This window comes from Mesoplodon bidens (assembly GCF_964165515.1).
Source record: "Mesoplodon bidens genome assembly, contig: HAP1_SCAFFOLD_96, whole genome shotgun sequence".
Taxonomy (NCBI): Eukaryota; Metazoa; Chordata; class Mammalia; order Artiodactyla; family Ziphiidae; genus Mesoplodon; species Mesoplodon bidens.
This window is the reverse complement of record NW_027671845.1, coordinates 1268019-1289547: the sequence shown is the minus strand read 5'-3', so window position 1 is coordinate 1289547 and position 21529 is coordinate 1268019. Positions and strand designations below refer to the sequence as shown.

The following is a 21529-nucleotide window of genomic DNA, read 5'->3' as shown; positions in this document are numbered from 1 at the left end:
TAATCAGAAGATTTCAGAGCCAGTTTTTTTTGTAATTATATCTTGCCAAGTGATTCTCAGCTTAACCTAGCTATATCCAAGGCTATGTCCGCTACGTTTTCAGACTTTGGTGATTGGGGTAGTTATTACCCATTTCCTTTCCCTCACTAAAAATGAAACCCTATTCTGTAGGATAATTAATGTCTTTTCTATCCTCCAGGCACATGTAAACCGTATATAGTTTGTGACCAGACTGTGTTCTCAAGCTGTCAGTTCCCAAGACCGCTCTGAGATGGGCTGATGGGGGCTCCAAGTGAGGCTAGAGGAAAAGCTGACAGGTGTTCCCCTCCCATTCCCATAACCAGGTGATTCACTCTAATATGTTACCTATTAGCTATGTCTGGACTACTTATTTTAAAAATTGTATCAGTATGTGTACCTTCATTAGTGTTCCTTCATTGTAAGCTGACTGCATACAAATAGAAACCTAGATAAAATATGAATAGAACAGACATTTATACAATTTAAAATCTGGAATATTTTCTCTAATGTCTTCTTTCTTCATTAAGGATAGTTTGCTTTAACTCATAAATTTTCTCAAGAACTTCCAGTCTCCTTATTTACAAAAGTACAGTATCATGAAATGGGCCCACATTTACTAATCTCAGATTTGGAAAGGACTCCAGAGTCTTCTAGCTCCCGAGCATGTGAATTATTAGAGACTGATCGTTATTGTTTTCTCCCTGACTTGGTCATTTCCTTTTTGCTAATCACTCTTAGAATCATTAAGTGCTATTCTGTCCATTTACTTGGCTATTTTGCATTTGTTATGGGGCACCCTGTTTTGATTCTGATTTTCCTTCTTCAAGTGCCTTCTTTTCTTCTTTAGGTGGACTACTAACAGTATAATTCATCTGGGGACGACCTAGTAAATGAAAATCTGACTGATCTATACCAGCCATTGTGGCCAACTGCCCAAGCCTAGACGAGAGGAGGAAAGGAGAAAAGACAAAGGTTATTATAATCACAGAAGAGCAGTTTAGATTTCCCCAGACTTACAATCATGAAATACTTCTAAAATCTTTTTTTTTTTTTTTTTGCGGTACACGGGCCTTTCACTCCTGTGGCCTCTCCCATTGCGGAGCACAGGCTCCGGACGCGCAGGCTCAGCGGCCATGGCTCACGGGCCCAGCCGCTCCGCGCCATGCGGGATCCTCCCAGACCTGGGCACGAACCCGTAGCCCCTGCATCGGCAGGCGGACTCTCAACCACCCCGCCACCAGGGAAGCCCTACTTGTAAAATCTTAAAAGCTAACATCCTACTCCAGACTACAAGCCTCTATCTCCCCCAAATCCTCAGCCCTTTCCAGATTCATCCTCTAGGAGACATCCCACTGTCTCACTAGAAGCTTCAATATGTTCCATGCACCCTGTCCACTGCCTGTCACACCTCCATTCCTACACTTCTTTACCACCTTTCCTCCAGTTTCCAAGAATGTGTTTGTTCCTTCCTTCCCAACACCAACACCAATTCATTCACTGACAAAACACCACTCCATCAACTATCAATCTCCACTTCCCTCTTTCAGCAAAATTGCTCCCGGTTGAGAACCACTGACCTTTATCTCCCCTGCAGATTAATAATCATTTTTATGTCTAAGGCAAAGATAACTTTAATTCAAACTTATCAAACAAGCAAAAGAAGTGAAAGATAGGAAAATAATTATGCATTCCCGACTATTTTCAATGAAAACTGCCTTTAATTTAGTCTTTACAAAACAACTATACCTACTAATTACTCTGTCTACAGGTTACTCTTTTATAATGGGCTCCCCACTCTACCAAAGCAGGCTTCCCTATATGCATTTCTTAAAAAATTTAATTCCTCATTTTAAAATGTCAACTATATTTATGTCAACCTATAATTACACTAAATTTGGCTAAATATAGCCACGTAAGTGATGAAAATTGCTCCAGTTCCTCAGCAAACTACCATTAGAGTCGCAAAGAGAAGAATGCCATGAAGAGAAATGAACTAACCCAGCATCTTTAAGGAGAACCAGGAAAGCATGGAACTTCTGAAAAGAATTCTCAGTGCTGCCCCAAACACCTTCATCATCCAGGATCATGCTTGTCAATGAGTGGGCATGAAGGGCTTCAGACAAAGAGAAAGTTGTGTTTCTTAACTGGGCATTTTCATGTTCCAGCTATACAAGAAGACTGAAAACGTCTGACATGATTTTTTCTCATTGTCATCAAAAGTAGTCTTGCCTTGGGCTTCCCTGGTGGCGCAGTGGTTGCGAGTCCGCCTGCCGATGCAGGGGACACGGGTTCGTGCCCCACTCTGGGAAGATCCCACATGCTGCGTAGCGGCTGGGCCCGTGAGCCATGGCCGCTGAGCCTGTGTGTCTGGAGCCTGCGCTCCGCAACGGGAGAGGCCACAACAGTGAGATGCTAACATACCGCAAAAAAACCCCCAAAAAACAAAAAACAAACAAAAAGTAGTCTTGCCTAGTTTCAAGGTACAAAACTAAAACACTCAAAATGGAATTAATTTATAATTAATGTAACCCTCCGCCAGTAAAGACAGAGACCATATCACATAATAACCAAAACCCACAGGCACCCAACAAAGTTTCCTATATAACACTTAGGTGGTATATAAATAAACCAAAGTTACCGTTTTATTAATGATCTTTCACAAAAGATCACATTTCTAACTGGTTCAATTCATAATGGAGCCTTATTCCACATTAGAAAATGACCTGCTTTAAGTTTCCCTTAAATTAGAAAGTGAATTATAGAATCTGATTTGAACAAAACATATTTCAACTCTGCTGAATGTTAAGAATTAACTTTAGTGAATAAAATATCTAATGCTTACGTTTAAAAGTCCTAAATCATACCCAACCCAATTTATTAAATGTACGATCACCAATATTTTCTTTGGCTTCTTGAACATATTCACCCCCGTGCACTCTTCCCCTTCCGCTCAGCATCTACGCACTTAAAACCCCCTGTAAGCTCAACTCTCGTATTTCTCAGAAAGGCCGTTAATGTTCATGATGCCCCTTTTGCCTTACATGAGCAGGTGCTCAACATTTATTGAATGAGTGTCTGCCAATCCAATGGATGCACTTTCAAAAATTCCTCCCTACACTCACCCTGTGATAAATTATATTTAGATAGAACTTTTTAGATTATGCCCTGCTTTCATGCACATTACCTAATGTAATTCTCATAGTATATATTTTTATCTTTCATTGCATTCTTAGAAGTTTTCCAATATCTTAAATTTATTTAAATGATTCACTTTCCTAATTCATTGCCAGGAGAGTCTCATCATGTCTTTTATGTTACTGTATATACAATACATGCACAGAAAGTGCCTTCTTGCATCAAAGAATCATGAACAGGAAATAAGCTAATGTCATATAAAAGCACACACACACACACACATACACAAAACCAGATTTTCACATCTTTAAAAACATGCTTTCTGGAATATAGATCATATGATCACTAAATACCAGTAAACGCAAAAGTCCATATGATACCACCAATTTGCAACATATTACAGTTTTAAAGCTTACAAAATATGTGTATATGGCTTAAAATCAAATCAAAATAAAACCAAAACACTCTCAAAAGCAGATGAAACGTGTTTACCTCACTGACTCGTCTATCAGCCTTCAGTCTTATTACTCTTTCCTCCTTTAACTGCTTTAGGCACTCCTCCAGGGTTTCCTAAGCAAACAGAGTCAATATTATAACTAATTCATAGTATAATAACCAAAAGCCTTTCCAGCTATTGGTCTCATCAGGATTTATGGGCAGAGCCAGAAGTGAACTCAGATTTTAGTCTGCTACTGGTCATATCATACCATGCCAGTGAAATGAATGATCAAAATCTATCAAATTTGCAAAGATTTATTTAAATTCCACTCTTTCCAACATAAATTTGTGGCAGGCCACCATAAAAGGCATATGCATATAACATAGTAAGTCAGAAATAAGAAGTTACGACCAAGAAAGAAAAATTCTATTTTTATTTGTGGGTCTCTTTATAGCAGGAAGTCCTATTAACGAACCTGCTTAGCATACCTGAATTGCATAATTGCAGATTCAAAAGCATGTTTTAAAAAATTAATCACTGGGGCTTTCCTGGTGGCACAGTGGTTCGGAATCTGCCTGCCAATGCAGGGGACACGGGTTCGAGCCCTGGTCTGGGAGGATCCCACATGCCACGGAGCAACTAAGCCCGTGTGCCACAACTACTGAGCCTGCGTGTCTGGAACCTGTGCTCCACAACAAGAGAGGCCGCGATAGTGAGAGGCCCGCGCACCGTGATGAAGAGTGGCCCCCGCTTGCTGCAACTAGAGAAAGCCCTAGTACAGAAACGAAGACCCAACACAGCCATAAATAAATAAATAAATAAATAAATAAATAAAAATAAATTGCCCCCCCAAAAAAACTTTAAAAAAATAATAAAATAAAAAATAATAAAAAAGTAATCACTTTTAAAGCAATTTACAGTCAAGCACTGTTCCTGGAGTTCCCTGGGTATTAAATAATCGAATCATCAAAACCCTAAGAGGGGGCTTCCCTACTGGCACAGTGGTTAAGAATCCGCTTGCCAGTGCAGGGGACACGGGTTCGAGCCCTAGTCCAGGAAGAACCCACATGCCTCAGAACAACTAAGCCTGTGCGTCACGACTACTGAGCCTACGCTCTAGAACCCACGTGCCACAACTACTGAGCCCGCGTGCCACAACTACTGAAGCCTGCGCGCCTAGAGCCCGTGCTCTGCAAAAAGAGAAACCACCGCAATGAGAAGCCCGCACACCACTACGAAGTGTAGCCGCCGCTCGACGCAAGCAGAGAAAGCCCGTGAGCAATATCAAACACCCAGCGCAGCCAAAAATAGATAAATAAAATAAATTTATTAAAAAAATCGTACGAGGAAAGAACGATCACTAACTCCATGTTATTTTACAGATGAGGGAAACAGAGGCAGAGAAGTAGAGTAAGTAGAGCAGCACAGCCAAGGTCACACCACTAAGTAGCAGAGCCACACTGTGGACTCAGGAAGCTGGCTGCCATTCCTGCTCACGGAGGTGGTAGTCTTCCCTTCACCAAGGTCACTGAAATAAAATGAACACTGATAAACTATCTTAGGAGTTTTAGGAACTAAGACACTTCGGTCCTTGAAGTGGGGACACTGCTTGCAATAGGCAGAATTCTGACAGAGCCCCCAAGATGACCACTTACTGAAGTACACAAACCTTCCACTTATCCAATCAAACTCTAAATGTAGGTGCTGTAGTGAAGGGATTTTGCACATGGAATTAAGGTTCAAAATCAGTTGATCTTTTAAGATAGAGAGATTATTTTAGGTGGATGTGGCCTACTCAGGCACCCCATGAAAAGGACCTGAACTCTTCCTGAATTGAAGTACAAAAGGGACAAAAGGGAGACTCTCCATTGCTGGCTCTGAAGAAGTCCAATGCTGCGGCAGAGAAGGCAAGCGAGAGGCCTCTAGGAGCTGAAACTCTCCCCCGACTGACAGCCAGCAAGGAAATGGGGACCTCTGTCCTGCAACTGCAGAATCTGAATTATGCCAACAAGCCGGAAGAAGCCTGTAGGCATTCTTTCCCAGAGCCTCTGGACGCTAACACAGCCAGACTGACATCTTGATTTCAGCTCTGTGGCCCACACAAACTATGGTGAACATCCAATGTTTGGGGCTCAATATCTTACACTTAAATTTCACGTGCTTTAACACTCTCAGGAGGGAACCCACATGTTCCCGTGTATATCTGAGCAGGAAGCCCAGTCACGCTGTGCCTGGACTTCTGACCTACAGAACTCTGAGCTAGTCAAACAGGTATTGTTTTCAGTCAGTAAGAGTGTAGTAAAAGAATTAATATTCTACTCAACCTCCAGGTTCGTGAACAAAATAAATGATTGTCATTGTTTTAGGCCACTGTTTTGGGGTGGTTTCTTATGCAGTGATAAACAATCATAATACCTATACTTATGAAAACAGTAAGGTATATTTATACATGTTAACTGCTTTGAACAATCACTTAAAGAATGAGGAACTCTATTACCTGCCATCATTGGGAGAGGAGCTGGTATCACTTTCTGGAGAGTAGCTTTTGGTACCTAACAACAATCCTACATCAGGAGTTTACCCTAAGGAAATCAAAGATGTGGGCAAAGATTTATCTACCAACATGATGTCATAAGATTGTTGATAACCAAACCCTAGAAGAAAGCTAAGAGCCTCCGAATTGGGACTGGTTTAAATAAAAACAGCTCATCGTCTGAAGGAATGCTCTATGAAGCCACTAAGAATGACAAGAGGTCTCAACCAGAGTTCATGAATGGGCTTCAGGAGTGCTACATTCAAAATATATCTGTGCGTTTTTCCTGGGAGATGATGCATAAGCTTAATCAAATTCTCTGATGTAGAAGAGTAGTTAGTGACATGGCAAAATATTTCGGATACTTTTTTAAGACAAAAGAGCAGATTAGGTGTGTGTACATGCAGAGGTGGCTTTTATTTCCTTCAAGAAGTTGTTCATTGTTTTCAAACATTTGCTCAATGAACATATATTTTTATATTCAGAACATGTTTAAAAAATTGAGAGTCTAAGAACTTCAAATTCTTTAATGTTTCATTACCAAACCCAGTCAAGTTTTCAATGAGGAAAAAGGGAAAAAAAATTGCAAAATTCCTCTACTTTTAATATAATGGTTTAATCAATCTTCTAAAACTGATTTCAAAGAAATTCTAAACAAATAAACAAAAAAACAAAAAACCCTCAGCACGGTCAGAGGAAGGTAGACTAAAATTCCTGACTGGTTCTAGATAGCACATCAAAGTGCAATTACATGCAACAGTTTCTCCCTCTAATGGAGGGAATTAGAACACAGTGTTCAATTTTTGTGAAAAAGTGTACCCTCCTCCTACAAAGTATTCAGAATTCATGTCCCTTACATGGAAATATGGAACCAAAAAAGTTAGAAAGTAAAATTGCTTGATATTCTATTACTTAAATAAGACTAATGATAAGGCTTTGGAATAATTTTCCTTCCTGCCATCTGCTCTCCATTCCACCCTTCTGTACACCGGCTAGGGTGATTTTTCTGGGACAAAGCTCCCATCATATTGGATATCAAATTTTATGTTCAACTTTTCTCCATTTAACATTGAAATCAGTCATTTCTCCTATAATCAGGGGATTCATAACCTTGATTTTTTTGTGTGGGCTACAAAATATTCCACTGAGTGGGTTTACTGGTTAACCATTTTACAGATTTAAATTCTTTCCAACTTTTCAATATTATCAGACAAAATAACCGTTTTTATGCATGAAGGCTTTTTTCCATATTGAGAATAACATTCTTACAATAAATCCATAAAAATGAGTTTGAGATCAAAGCAAATGAACATTTTTAAGGCTCTGAGGTACCTATCTCCAGACTTCTTTCCAAACGATTTCTGAGATTTTACACTGCCATCAGCGATGTATCACTTGGTATATAACCTCTACTATAACTGTTGGCTTACTTCCTCACTGAGAGTGCAAGTTATTTGAAGATAGGGGGTGTATTTTATTAAGGTTTATCCCCAGCACCTGTGCCTAGCACAACGTAGACGGTCAATAAATAATTGCTTAATAAGGAGAATCCCTGCCACACACATACATATAAGATGTACGTGTGTGAAAGACAGACTGTGTGTTTTTCTCTAACTGGATAGATGAAAACTTGTCATCTTCTTTAATGTGCAATTTTTTTGCTTATAATTAGTAATTAAATTTCTCTTTTAGATTATATTGTAAATATTCAGATTCTCTGAGGCAAATGGGCCTGGCACTACCCATTAGCTACATAACCTTGGACAAGTTGTATAACTCTAGGCCTCAACTTCCTCATCTATAAAATGGAGATAAGCTCCCATATTACAGAGCTCTTGTGAGAATTACATGAGTTAAAACACATATAAAATTAGAAGAGTGCTTGGTACATAGAATATGTGCAATTAATGCTGAATGAATGAACATGCGAATGCAAACAGTAGTGAAGGACTTAAAATGAAACGGTCTCATCCCACTCCCACATCCAGCACTCAAGAATCGACCGATTCTTTACGCAGTTTTTAATTGTAAAATACGATATGTGTACTGAGAAGTGCACAGAACAAAACTGTCAATGTGACAAATAAAAAGAGAATACTTACATAAGCACTACTAGAATCTGTCAGCATCGCAAAAACCCCCCATATCCTTTTCTCATCACAAGCTCCTTCCTTCTTCCCGGTTAAACACCAACCTCACTTCTTGACAGTCATTTCCTTTAACCTGCATGCATCCCTAACAAAAGTGTTTAGTTGTGTCAACATCTAACTTTATGTACAGGATCATAGTATATGAAGTCTTTTCTATCTTATTTCTTTCTCTCAACATTGGTTTAAAAAATTCATCCACATTGCTGCCTGTAGCTCTAGTTCATTCAATTTTATTGCTGGAGAGTTTTCCCACTGTACAAATACACATCATTTATTTAATTTTTGACTCTTAATGGACATTTGGTTTGCTTTCAGTTTGTGCTAATGCAAATCATGGACAGGAATCCTGCTGTACCCGTTATTCTGGTGCATTTACACAGGGCGGGGGTGAGGGCTGCTGGCTCACAGGCTATTTATATACCTTCAGGTGATGGAGAGGGCTAAATGCTTTCCAAAGTAGTTGTGTCGATTTATACTCCAGTATAAACAGGGTAGAAGATTCCCATAGTACTTCAGGTCTACAATACCTGATACTACCAGACTTTTTATTTATGTATTTGTCAATCTGATTGACATGTAGTTTCCTTGGTTTTGACTCACTTTTCACTTGTTACTTAATGAAGTCGTACACTTTTCTGTGTTTACTGGCTGTATGGATTTCCTTTTTTATGAGGTTTACGTCAACTATTGTTATTTTTTATTATTTTATTATTATTATTTACTTTTGGCTGTATTGGGTCTTCGTTGCTGCGTGCAGTGCAGGTTTTCTCTAGTTGCGGCGAGCGGGGGCTACTCTTCATTGCGGTGGCTTCTCCTGTTATGAAGCACAGGATCTAGGCGCGCAGGCTTCAGTAGTTGTGGCACATGGGCTCAGTAGTTGTGGTTCACGGGCTCTAGAGCACAGGCTCCGTAGTTCTGGTGCACGGGCTTCGCTGCTCCGTGGCTTGTGGGATCTTCCCGGACCAGGGCTCGAACCCGTGTCCCCTGCCTTGGCAGGCAGTTTCTTAACCACTGCACCATCAGGGAGGTCCAACTATTGTTATTTTGAATTCTTCTCCATTTCCAAGTAATACTCTTCCATGACTATTTTCTCACTAAATTGGAGGCATTATCTGTTCACTTTCTAACTTACTAATAAGCGTTTAGTTCCTCTACACTCTTTCCTACGTCCACACTGCTCAGTAAAGTTATGTCATCATGAGTTATTCCACTGCTCATGATCTCTTTCACTTGTAGTGATATACTTAAAAACCTACATTGTTGATCAACTAGAAACTCTCTCAACGTCACGCTTTGTAAAATGAGGACATTCATAGCATCTTCCCTTTTTTCTACCTTCTGTCTACCTTCCAAACCTAGCTGTTATGTTGTCAAAGTTGAAATTTATATTCTGTTCTATGTGCAGTTAAGTCTTCTGTTATTTGAGAGTCAGTACGGAGTAAGGTTTAAGAGAACAGGCAGAGAGCCTAAACTCAAAGCCTCGATCCAACCTTAAATTAGGTACAGCCTGGGCAAGTTCCTTCCCTGTCTTAGCTTCCTGTTCTCAAAAGTGGGAATGATATTAGCACCAACCTCATAAGGCTATTCAGAGGATTAAATGAGTTAATATATGCAAAAACACTTAGAGCCTAATATATACTAAGTACATACTAGTACACAATACATTTCAGTACATACCAAGTTAATACTAATACATACTAAGTATAGTTTACTTTAGTTATTTGTGATTACATGCACGTTGACAATAAAAGCTGCAAACCAAGACAGTATTGCCATTATTACAATGAAATTAATATTGCCCACTGCAGATGTACTGTGTATAGACTACACCTCGTTCCATACTGTGCCAGTGTCACTGCCCTTGTGCAGGGTGACCACATACCCCAAGCCGCCTTTGGCTGTTCCAGTTTATACCTGTTGTCCTGATGTTACAGCATTAGAGCGCCTCCTTACACTATTGAAGTGTAAGGAGTTTGGACAAGTTCTGGTTTGGACAACAAATTAGATACGTGGTCATTACCCCTGTGTGTCACTGAAAAGGGGGACATCTATAGTGTCAAGTTGAAGTGGATTCTTCCCTTCCTCACCAATAGTAGGTTAAAAATCAACCATAGTTCAGTGTGCTTCAGCTTTATGTCCGTATAGCCTTTTCTCCTCTGGAGTTCAAGTTCCTTCTCCTCTTCCTCTCCCTCCTCCCTTCCAACAGTGCCTAACACCTAGTAAGTACAATATGCCTCAAGGTGTTTCTAAGCTCTCAATCACACAATCAATAGAAGCCTCTCCACTCTAGACTAGCTGCAATCTGCACTGAATCCCCTATTACCTTCCTTCTTGGTTTATTGCCTCATTTTGCTGGATTATGTCTATAAATAGCTTAAGGTGTAGCACAGGAGGTCAATTTTTCAAATTTCTTTGGGTACAAAATATCTTCTTCAGCTTCCACGTATGACTGATAGTTTGGCTGGATACAAACCCCTAGGGTGAAAATTATGTGCCTGAAAAACTTTGGAGGTATCTTTCTAGTGCCTTCCAGGATCCATGGTGCTCATGACAAGTATGATAAAGTCAGATTTTAACCTTTTTTTTTAGGTGACCAGTATTTTTCTCTCTGGAATGGATGTATCCTCTCAGTATTTTATTCTATTTTAATTTATTTTTTCAGTATTTGAAAGTTTCACAATGAAGGGTGCCTAGGTATGAGTCTATTCTTGCTCATCTTGCGTAACTATTTTCAATCTGAGGCCTGATGTCTACTTTCAGCTGTGGGGAATTTTGTTGCCCTTTGACAGCTTCCCTCCATTGTTTTTCTGGGTCTGGAGTTTCTAATAGTAACATGTGGGATCTCCCAGATGCAGCCTCTCTAACATATTTCTATCACATTTTCCATTGTGTCTTTCTTTCTTATATACTGAGAAATTTTTTAAATTCCTACTGAATTTATTTCAGCACCCATATTTTCATTTCCAGGAGAACTCTCTTGCTTTCTGACCATTCTCCTTTTCATTAATACCCTTGTCTTATTTTATAGTTGCTAGCTCTTTCTAAACCTCTCTCAGGATACTAATTAGGGTTTTTTCTTAAATTATTCTGTTCCCTAAATTGTCCCTGGTCCTACTAGGATATGTTTGCACTCTTTCCCCCTCTCTCATATTGTAAGCTTTACTCAACAGGCAAATGACACTTATTTTCTATTTAAGAATGAGCGCAGGAAGCTCCCTGAAGTCAACGATTGATTGGCTTCTTATGAAGGAAGAAGCGGGCAGTAACTGTAACAGGATCTCCCCCAAACACAGTTTTCTAGGGTGTAAAAACTCATACTGGCTGCCCCAGTTCTCGCCAGTTTCACTGTTTTCAAAATGAAATCATCTCATTTCAGGAGGGTGAGGGCGGGGCTGGGAGTCCACTCCTCCAAACACAACCCTTCAATGAGCTCCCCTATCTCAGTCACACTTTTAACTAACTCCACCCTCTCTCCTACATGCGCACCTGAGCATGGGGCTACTTTTTCAGGTGGGGTCAGAATCCTCCTCAGTTGCACGTGGTCCCTGTGCATATTCTAGGTGATGCTTTTCCTCTGTTCTACTGCTTCAGTTTCACACTCTTCCACCTGTCTTCTGTCTTTCAAAACTATGTTGAAATCTCTTGATTGTTGTGGGCATATATACTTAAACACTTTGATACCATCACTGTAGTGTCTTGTCAAAACAGAGAAGAGGACTTCCCTGGTGGCGCAGTGGTTGGGAGTCCGCCTGCCGATGCAGGGGACACGGGTTTGTGTCCCGGTCTGGGAGGATCCCACATGCCGCGGAGCGGCTGGGCCCATGAGCCATGGCCGTTGAGCCTGCGCGTCCGGAGCCTGTGCTCCTCGACGGGAGAGGCCACAACAGTGAGAGGCCCACATACCGCAAAAAAAAAAAAAACAACAAAACAGAGAAGAGCTAAAAGATCTCAGTGCATTCTGAATCTGCTATTCTGTGGTCCCAGTGTTTAAACTTCTTGGACTTCCCCAGTGTCTATTACTGCTTTTACAAATACAATCTTGTGGTCTATTCGTGAAGGAAATGAATACACCACATCTAAAATAACAAGGAATGCAGGTTGGATGCTCTAGGGTCTTGTCATACTCTGCCATTTACTAATAAACCACTTACGTTCTACAAATTGTAGGTGCTCATTTATAAAACGAAAGGGAGTAACTCTACAGGAACTATAGATTTCTCCTACTCTAACATTTCATAATTTTCTAAGTTCTTTTCTTAAAATTTCTCTATATTATCATTAATTTTAATTAAAAAATAAAAATCTAACTTTCTCTTTTGAAAATCAAAGAGTAATTCCCGTAGTCGTACAATAATGGGATAAATAGTTCTGAAACCTGTCAAGTGTCATGTTTCATATGAAGAGAAAATCATACTAAATAATTTTAAAAAATTAAACATGGACTTTGTAGCACAAAAACAAGGTCCCCCACAAATGGTGTTCCTTTATTTACTAGAAATGTTCAGCTCTGCATTAAAGTTGAAATAAAATAAATATATTAATTTTGAGGTGTAAAAATTTCTTATAAAAATCAATTTTTCTTTTCTGTCCATACAAACAAAAGTAAGGAATGACATTAGAGGTCAGGATGATTTGGTAATAGAATGTAGCTTCTTGATATTTTTGATTTTAGGAAAGGAGACTATCAACATCAAAACTTTTTTCAACTTTACTTTTATTTAAAATGAGGCCATATTTTCCTCTTATAAAAAGAGAGTTCAACTAGAACTGTCCATTTTCTCATCTGTAAAACAAGAGCACTGAATCAGCTGACTGTATTCATTCAGAACTCAATTTCCTTATCTTATGATCACTAAGGTTCTCCCTAAATCTAATATACTAAGGTTCTAAGGAAAGGAAAATATATTACTAACAACATGTTTTGATTTTAATTTCTTAGAGTTCAAATGTCCACCATTCACCTTGGTCTAAGCTTAAGGAATCATTCAAGGGGATACAATGCAGATGGCATGAGAAAACAGAACCCTCACACAAGCTGTGCTGTGTTGCAATCAGCCTTCCGTTTGAAAAATAATCTTCTCTATAGCTTTAAAGTGATAACTTTGTACCTGCAATACTTCTTGTTTCAAATGGATTTTCTCTGGCTCCTCCTGAACACGTTCTGAGGAATCATCGACCTCTTCGATTTCTGAGGAGGAAGGACTCCCTACTGTCACCGTCACAGGAAATTCTGATGGACCTGAGTGTCACAGGAAGATAGGAAACCATAGAGTTGTTAAACTAAAGTGCAAAGAAAGAAGACAAGATTGCATAAAAGACAACACAAGCCAGATACCAAATATCCAAATATTAGAGGACATTTAACAAAAGTGATCTGAGGTATCATTCTTTATAAATGTCTCTCACTGCTCTTTAGTGTAAAACAGGCAATGACTAAGTAAAAGTACAGGAACTTATTTTTGCTATGTTACTGTACAGACCTCTGTTGTACGTGGTTAGGATTAGTAATGGGAATTGCCCATATTATTTTATTAAGTTTCTTTCACAGAAGCCAAGTGAAGATCCAAGGTAAACATTTTTTCTCAAATCAATTTTATACTGCAAATGAAAAATTTATTCTTCACCATCAGACAAAAACAGTCTGGAAGAAAATGTAGTTTTTCAGAGGAAAATACATCAGTAAAGGGACTGATGAATAATCAGGAAGTCAACATATCTAAGCTGTGAATAATAGACATTAGAATTAAAAAAAATAAATCACATACACATACACAACTAAAACTGACCCATCAAAAATTTCATCTTCTCACCACCCTTAAGCCAAAACTAGGGCAACAATTCTCCCAGCAAGCTTCACTGCCACTGCAATGTTGTTCAATAGGACATTTCCAAACATTTAAAAACTGACCTGGCCACAACCCCATAAAAGTTTACAGATCATAAAGAAGTGTGCTGGGATTATATAACCACGAAGAAGACAAGTCACTAGGACATCATTTTGACAACAAGCAGCAAACCCTGCAGCATAGGAAAACCCTAACAAGAGAACGTGGTGCACACCCCTCTCTCTGGGAATGCAAGGCCAGGACTGACACCCAAGATGCTCTTCTCTCAACCTCAGCAGTGGTCCCTTTCACAGAGCCACTATGCAGTCTCCCAAGACCACTGGGAAGGAGAATCTGATACTGACAGTATTCGCTTGCCACGAGGCCATAAGCGAGGGAATGTGTGTGGCCTTGGTGAGAGAGCAGAGGTTTGGGAGATGTTGCTTTATATTGGCTTTCAGATCAGGAATTTGTACATATAGCCCGCAAACAACGTTTCTTGAAAACATGTGAACATTCTTGAGTATGACAGCTCCATGTGAGGGGTCAGAAATGGCAGTCAAGTTCGTTTCACTGGGTAACAGCTGATTTGCGGACTGGAAAACAGGATTCCTTGTTTACAGACATCACCACAAGGCTGCCCGTTATGTGCCAAATCCACACAACTACACAGTTGCATTGGGAGAGCGACCAAACATGTTTTACATGGATTTATTTCAGAGAGGGAAATGCTTCTTGTAAGGCTCTGTCAGTTTAAAAAGCAAGAAGAATGACCATCCACCTTTCCCAATTCAAGCCCTATATATCATAAATATGATAGCTACACACCACCAACTGATTACATACATCACGAGCTTTGATGAATGGAAAGCCCCTAAAAAGATAGCAACAAAACGAAGTTAGATCTTCATGTAAATACATCACCAGTTAAACCCAGTTAATACAACTATTTAGTAGTATGAACAGTATCCATACAGAATTGTGTATAAAAATAAATAAGCTCAAAACAAGGACCTGGAGGGCTCTGCTACGGAGAAAACACAACAGAATTCAGCCTACTGGCTTGCTAATAACTCTCTGAACTGCTGAGAGGCCCCTTCAGCTCCTATGTTCAGGACGGTTGAGATTTCAGCCTCTCTTCTTTAAATGGTGATATTAATCGTTCTCTAATTTACCACCCTGTGTGACGAGGATGGACCTGCAATTAAGTGTCTCAGGAAGAAGACAGGAAACCACAGAGCTGTGAAACTCAAGTGCAAACACTGGGGATTCAACACTATAGTTTATGCAACAGCAATTCACATTACCATTTGCAAAAAAGTAGTCGGTTGTCCAGTGGGGATTAGAAACATCCATTTAACATGAGCAACTGAACAGATATTTTACACAGTAACTACTTCAAGTACTATTTAAAATCAATTCTCTTTGTTTTCTTAAGCAATTGTTAATCCCCAATTTCCTGATTACTACCAAGTAAGTCACCTGAAGATCATCTAGAGCCATCTATTTCACTTAGCAAGCCTAAAGCTATAATTCAACCATTTTACTGTTCTGTGACAAAAATTACTATGAACAGCTATCCCCTGGATAAGAAATAAGGTAATGCTAGTTTGACTCACTAAATCTGATTTACTGAGTTAATAAGCCAGTTGATTTAGAAGAGGTCTAATGCATATTTTTCATCCATTCTGCATTAAACTATTTCCCATGCCTAAAATGTCTTTTTTCCCATTCGTACGTATCCAAATTCCTACTTCTGTGCTGTAGGGCTTCGCTCAACTACATCTGCCTTTAATGAAACTTTTCTCACATGCACAATTGGTGATCATTTTAGTCTCCTCAAGACTCCCACGGAGTTACCTCTGTTGTGACACTTGAGAAACAACTTGAAACTCCCAATTACTTTTAATTTTTCTTCCTTAGAAGGCTCATTAGGCAGAAGCCATGTGTGAGTTACCTTTTTTCCCTACACAAAGCACCAGAGACCACCCACATAATACAAGTTCCAAAATAAAGAACTCTAAATGACTGAAAAAGACAGGGAATGCAAACAGGTTACCTGTTGCTTTTTGCACTTTCTGCAGGACACAATGGCCGGAAACCAGACACTCCAGGTGGTAGCGCTTCAGGAGGGTAACATTCTTGACCAGCAGAGTGTTTCCTTCCATTACTTACAGGCTTCTTTGTGGCCAAGACTACGTTTGACAAAGCATGAAAAGAAGGAATCAAGATGCACCAAAGGTCTACAGAGCAAATGTCACACGTGCACACGTCGAAAGGAATCAAAAAGGCACTTGACAATGATGCCAAGCCCATTAAAAAGAGGATCGGTTTTGTACAAAGGTTTTACATAAGCCAGCATTTTAAAAAAATATAAGTTCTCTACAGTAACAAGTTATTTTAACTAAAACAAAAGTATTGAGATGTGCAGAAATGCAAAAATAAAAGTTTTAAAAAAATCCCAAAGTATGATACATTTTATGTATCATGTAGAAACACTCAAGTTTCCTGAATCGTAGAACACCTTTGGCATTTCTGAATCTCAAGGACACAGAAACACAGATACACCCATGACTTCTGCCAAACAGAATCTTCAGAAGTAGACCAAAAGTTAAATTTAAGATGAATTTTTCTATGTAAAAACAATACAAGTTATAAGGCTGCAAGTTGCTGGGGGGTAGGTGAGTCAATTTTACCCTCCTATAAGCCTGTCAACCTTCACTGCTCCTTTGATTTCATATAGAAAACACACAAAAAAACAAATGAAACCCACTGGATGAAAGAGTGAAATGTGGAGACTTACCCTATATTTCAGTAGTAAAGAGGCATTTGGTTGCAAAAACTAGACCTACGTGTTAATATTTTACTTAGAACAAGCCATATATTAAAATTCACATTTAAATATTTAATTTGAATTTACTGAAAACAAACATCATAGGTTAAAATGGTTATATTTATCCTTCAAAGCTACTGTATTTTATGTTATTTTATTTATTTATTTTAATAGATCTTGATTGGAGTATAATTGCTTCACAATTCTGTGTTAGTTTCTGTTACACAACAAAGCGAATCAGCCATATGCATACACATGTCCCCATATCCCAACCTCTTGAGCCTCCGTCCCACCCTCCCTATCCCACCCCTCTAGGTCATCGCAAAGCACCAAGCTGATCTCCCTGTGCTATGCTGCTGCTTTCTACTATATTTTAGCAGCATTAGGATGCAGGGTAAAATGGAGTGTATGCGGTAATATAGGACAAATATTTCATAGAGTGTAGCTTATTGATAATCAACACACGATCCTGTGTGATTTACATGCCTCTTAAAAATATATAGGAGCTCAGTTCATTTTGTGCTATTTTATTGTGTTTTAACTTAATTGCCATCAAAAAAAATGTTTGTATGCATATGGTATGTATGTGTATACCCTTCCTTTACTTTCAGAAACTAATGCAAATACATTTGTATTAAAATTTTTTTAATTACACTTTTCTTGTTAGGAGATTAAAAAATTTCTAATAAAAGTTCCCATCTTTTATTAGGCATACATAAGTACAATATAAATGTGACACAATTCACACCATTATTTCACCCCTATACTCACCTGGATCTAGGTATATACCCAGATACTGATTTGGCTTACTTCTATGTCTCCAAATAACTGAGGCAAACACAAAAAAAAGCCCAAGAAATAAAATTACTCTTAAAAGAGCTCAATTAGTTTGTATACTTCAGTTACATTTCCACTTTGTTTAATCATGCTAACTAAAAAAAAATGTTTAACTGTTCTCATTCCATGATGCCCTATTATTCTGTACTAGTTTTACAGAATTCCTAATATGTTTTACATATACATGTTTTATTTATATAGATTTCCATTTCTAATATCATAGCAAAAGTCAAGGTAGCTATTTTAAGAATGCTTTACATATGATATAAATTTTTAATAATAATATCTAATTAGTGTGATATCACAAATCTTAACTTCTTTGAATGTACTATTTGATTATTAAAATATCACTCTCTTGAAATAACAATTGGCAGACGATCATAAGCTTTTTTTTGACTTCATAAACACTCTTAACAACTTATTTAATACACTGTTGTCCAAGCAAGTTGATGAATAGAGAATCAAAAACATACAACTTTAAGTAGAAAAAAAAAAGCTGTATTTATGAAGATGTTTACAATAGTTTATTTTAGGTTATTTACAATTTTTCACCAATTTAAAAACTTGACCAACTCAATGAAACCTTGTGAATGCAATGTTAAAAAGTATAACTATGAATTACAGAATTGAAATTTAGTATGAAAAGATAAGAATGGCAAATTATAATGAAGCTATGTGGAACTATGTTTATAGACAGCAGGAAGAGAAAATTAAAATGTAAATATTGCTTGATAGGATAATGGGATTAGAGGTGGTCTCTTAAATTTTTCTTTTTTATGCTAATACAATACCTTTATAAACCCCCAAAATCTTCAAACAACACATTTTTTAAAAATTGTGGTAAACGACACAAAACAGAAAATTTATAATTTTAACCATTTTAAAGTGGACCGTTCAGTGATATGAAGTCAACAAAGTTTTAAAACTTTCAGAGGGCACCTGAATAAAAGATGTGTTGTCCACTGGTGATTTTAATGTATCTGGTATATAACTAAAGTCACCACAAAACTCTTTGTGGGAAATTGGCAGATCATAAACATAAACAATTTATTTTGCTTTTTATTAAACCTTATTGTTTTGCTGTTTCAAAATTCAAATTTACTCACAAGAAAGAGTCAGTTTCATATTAGATTTGGTTTCACAAATGCTGCTCCTGCTATTCATTCTTATCTCCAAAAAAAAAAGACTATTGTGACTAACGATAATATGTTACAGAAAATAAGAAGTTAAAAGGTTTTCAATCTGCATATCTGGGAACCTAAATTAAAGCATCACACAACATTTTCAAAAACAGAAAAGCCATTTGATTTGACTCAAATCTTAGTTTTAAGATGGCAGAAAGTACCTTGATAATTTTCTTTTAAGAAAGAAAGAAAACCAAGCCATTAAAGAGGAATTCTTCCGAGAGAACTGAAACATGTTATATACCTCTGACTTGGCACTCCTTCCATCTGGAGAACTTGTTTGGTAACTGTTTTCATCACAGAATGATCTAAAGTAAAATGAATTGAAATTAGAGTAATTATTTTCCAATGAGTGGCTATTTCCATTTAAAACCAAAAGCCAACTAATTATTGCTTTTCCCATACATTTAAATATGAAATCTACATTATATAATTATACACTTATTTCCCCCTTTGTGTATTCTAATTTCTTCCTCAGAAACCTAAGATGCCATCTTGCAGACTGCCCACAGTGGCTACTATTTTGGCAGCAGCAAAGGTCAACTTGAAACATTTTGCATCTGAAGTGGCTTTGGATACCTTTGGATACAAAGTACAGTCTGAGCACCGTCCAGACGCTTAGATACCTAAAGAGCATCTAAGATATCAAACCAGGGCATCCAAGATAACAAACCAAGTCCTGATATTCCCTCAAAAGCTGCTCCTCCCATCAGCCCCCTTCTTCTAAGTGATACTACCCAGTTGCACACATAATCATCAACGACTTGTCTCCTTGTTACTATTTCCTTCATACCTCACATCTATCTGCAGGTCTTGAGAGCTACACCCTCAAAACACAACCTGAATTCAACCACTTTTCACTTGCTGCAAACTTCCAACCTAACCTAGGCCATAAACATCTCTTATTTGGAGCACTGTGATAGTCTCCTAACTGGTCTCCCTATTCCTCTTTATTTATTTATTTATTTATTTTGCGGTACACGGGCCTCTCACAGTTGTGGCCTCTCCCGTTGCAGAGCACAGGCTCCAGACGTGCAGGCTCAGCGGCCATGGCTCACGGGCCCAGTCGCTCCGCGGCATGTGGGATCTTCCCGGACCGGGGCACGAACCCGCGTGCGCTGCATTGGCAGGTGGATTCTCAATCAGTGCGCCACCAGGGAAGACCCCTGTACCTCTTCTTTATCCTCCCAAGTCCCTTCTCTATACCAGGTCACCTTATTCAGATACGATTTGGATCATGCCTTTTTCCAGTTCAAACCCCTCTACTCATTTAGAATAATCCACATCTTTACTCTGGCCTTCAAGACTTTACAAGAGCAGACCCCTGGCTAGCTCCTTGACCTCATGTCCTACCACATTCTTCTTCACTCAGTACTCTGCCCAGATTGGCCTCCTTGCTTTTCCTTAAATACTCCACCCACCTACATGCCTACATACTCATTGCCTCCTTGTCCTGGAATGTGCTTACTCCACATCTTCCATGGCTTGCTCCTCTCTTCATTCAGGTCTCCGTTCAAATGCCACTTCTCCAGTGAAGCTGTCCCCTAACAAACCTATCCAATGGAGTCCTACCTGCTCTCCCTCACTCTCCTTACATTAAGATATTTTTGCACTTCCTACCCTTTAAAATTATATGACTTATCTGTTTACTCATTTCTATCTGATCTCCTTCACTAGAATGTAAGCTCCATGAGGGCAAGACTTTTGTCTGTCTGGTTCACTGCTTTATCCGTGGTCCCTAAACCCATCTCTGGCACACAGAAGATGATTACAAACTTACTTGTGAATCTGACAAATGAATAAAGTACTCCTGGCAAGAATTCAGAGGTTGCACAGGAAAGAAAGAATGCTCTTGGTGGAAGCAGGCTTAGTATCTAGGTTCACCTCTATTCAGAGTAGAGATAAGAAAAATTGACAAGTATAATTCACTTTAATTAGTACAGTAGCTGCTAAAAACATAAGGGAAGTGCAACACTAGAAAAGTACAGTTGAAGCTTGAACAACATGGGTTTGAACCTCGCGGGTCCACTGACACACGCATAGTTTTCAGTACATAGGTACTATCGTCCTACATGATCCAAGGCTGGTTGAATCCACAGATGTGGAACCACTGACTATAAACTTATACCCAGATCTTCAACTGCGTAGGGGTCGACACCCCTAACCCCACGTTGTTCAAGGGCCAACTGGATATGATGAGGAAAGTTAAACACATTAAGTTTTAAAAAACTGTCAATACCTGAACAAATTCTTTTTGTTTTGCTATGTGTTTATCAATTTTAAAAAAGTGACCACATACCAACCAGCAGATTTTTTATTATATCCAGAACGAGCAGAGTTCTGTTGGTTTCAAGGGCCTTTAGTAAAGCCTTTGCTCCTTCACTGGTGAGGCCGCACTGCTGCAGGTCAAGTACTTTTGATGAAAGACAAAAGGTCACTTGCTAACTCTACAGATTTAACATATAGACAACTCTCATTTTCTCACGTGTGGAAGAGTCCTGCACAAGACAAGTCATGGCAGGTTTGTAATTTTGGGTATGGAAAAAAACAGAGACATATACGCACACACATA

General features: G+C 38.7%; 1 pseudogene across 1 annotated transcript in view; it reads right to left on the bottom strand.

Moving 5' to 3' along the window:
* Positions 1-21529, bottom strand: part of LOC308610914 (centrosomal protein of 78 kDa-like) — a 558473-nt pseudogene that overhangs the window by 728 nt on the left and 536216 nt on the right. Inside the window, exons 10-13 of the transcript in view lie at positions 3649-3726; positions 2020-2186; positions 789-960; positions 419-466 (exon numbers count right to left, since the gene is read on the bottom strand). The product of the transcript in view is annotated as a centrosomal protein of 78 kDa-like (transcript). The remainder of the gene's footprint in view (positions 1-418; positions 467-788; positions 961-2019; positions 2187-3648; positions 3727-21529) is intronic.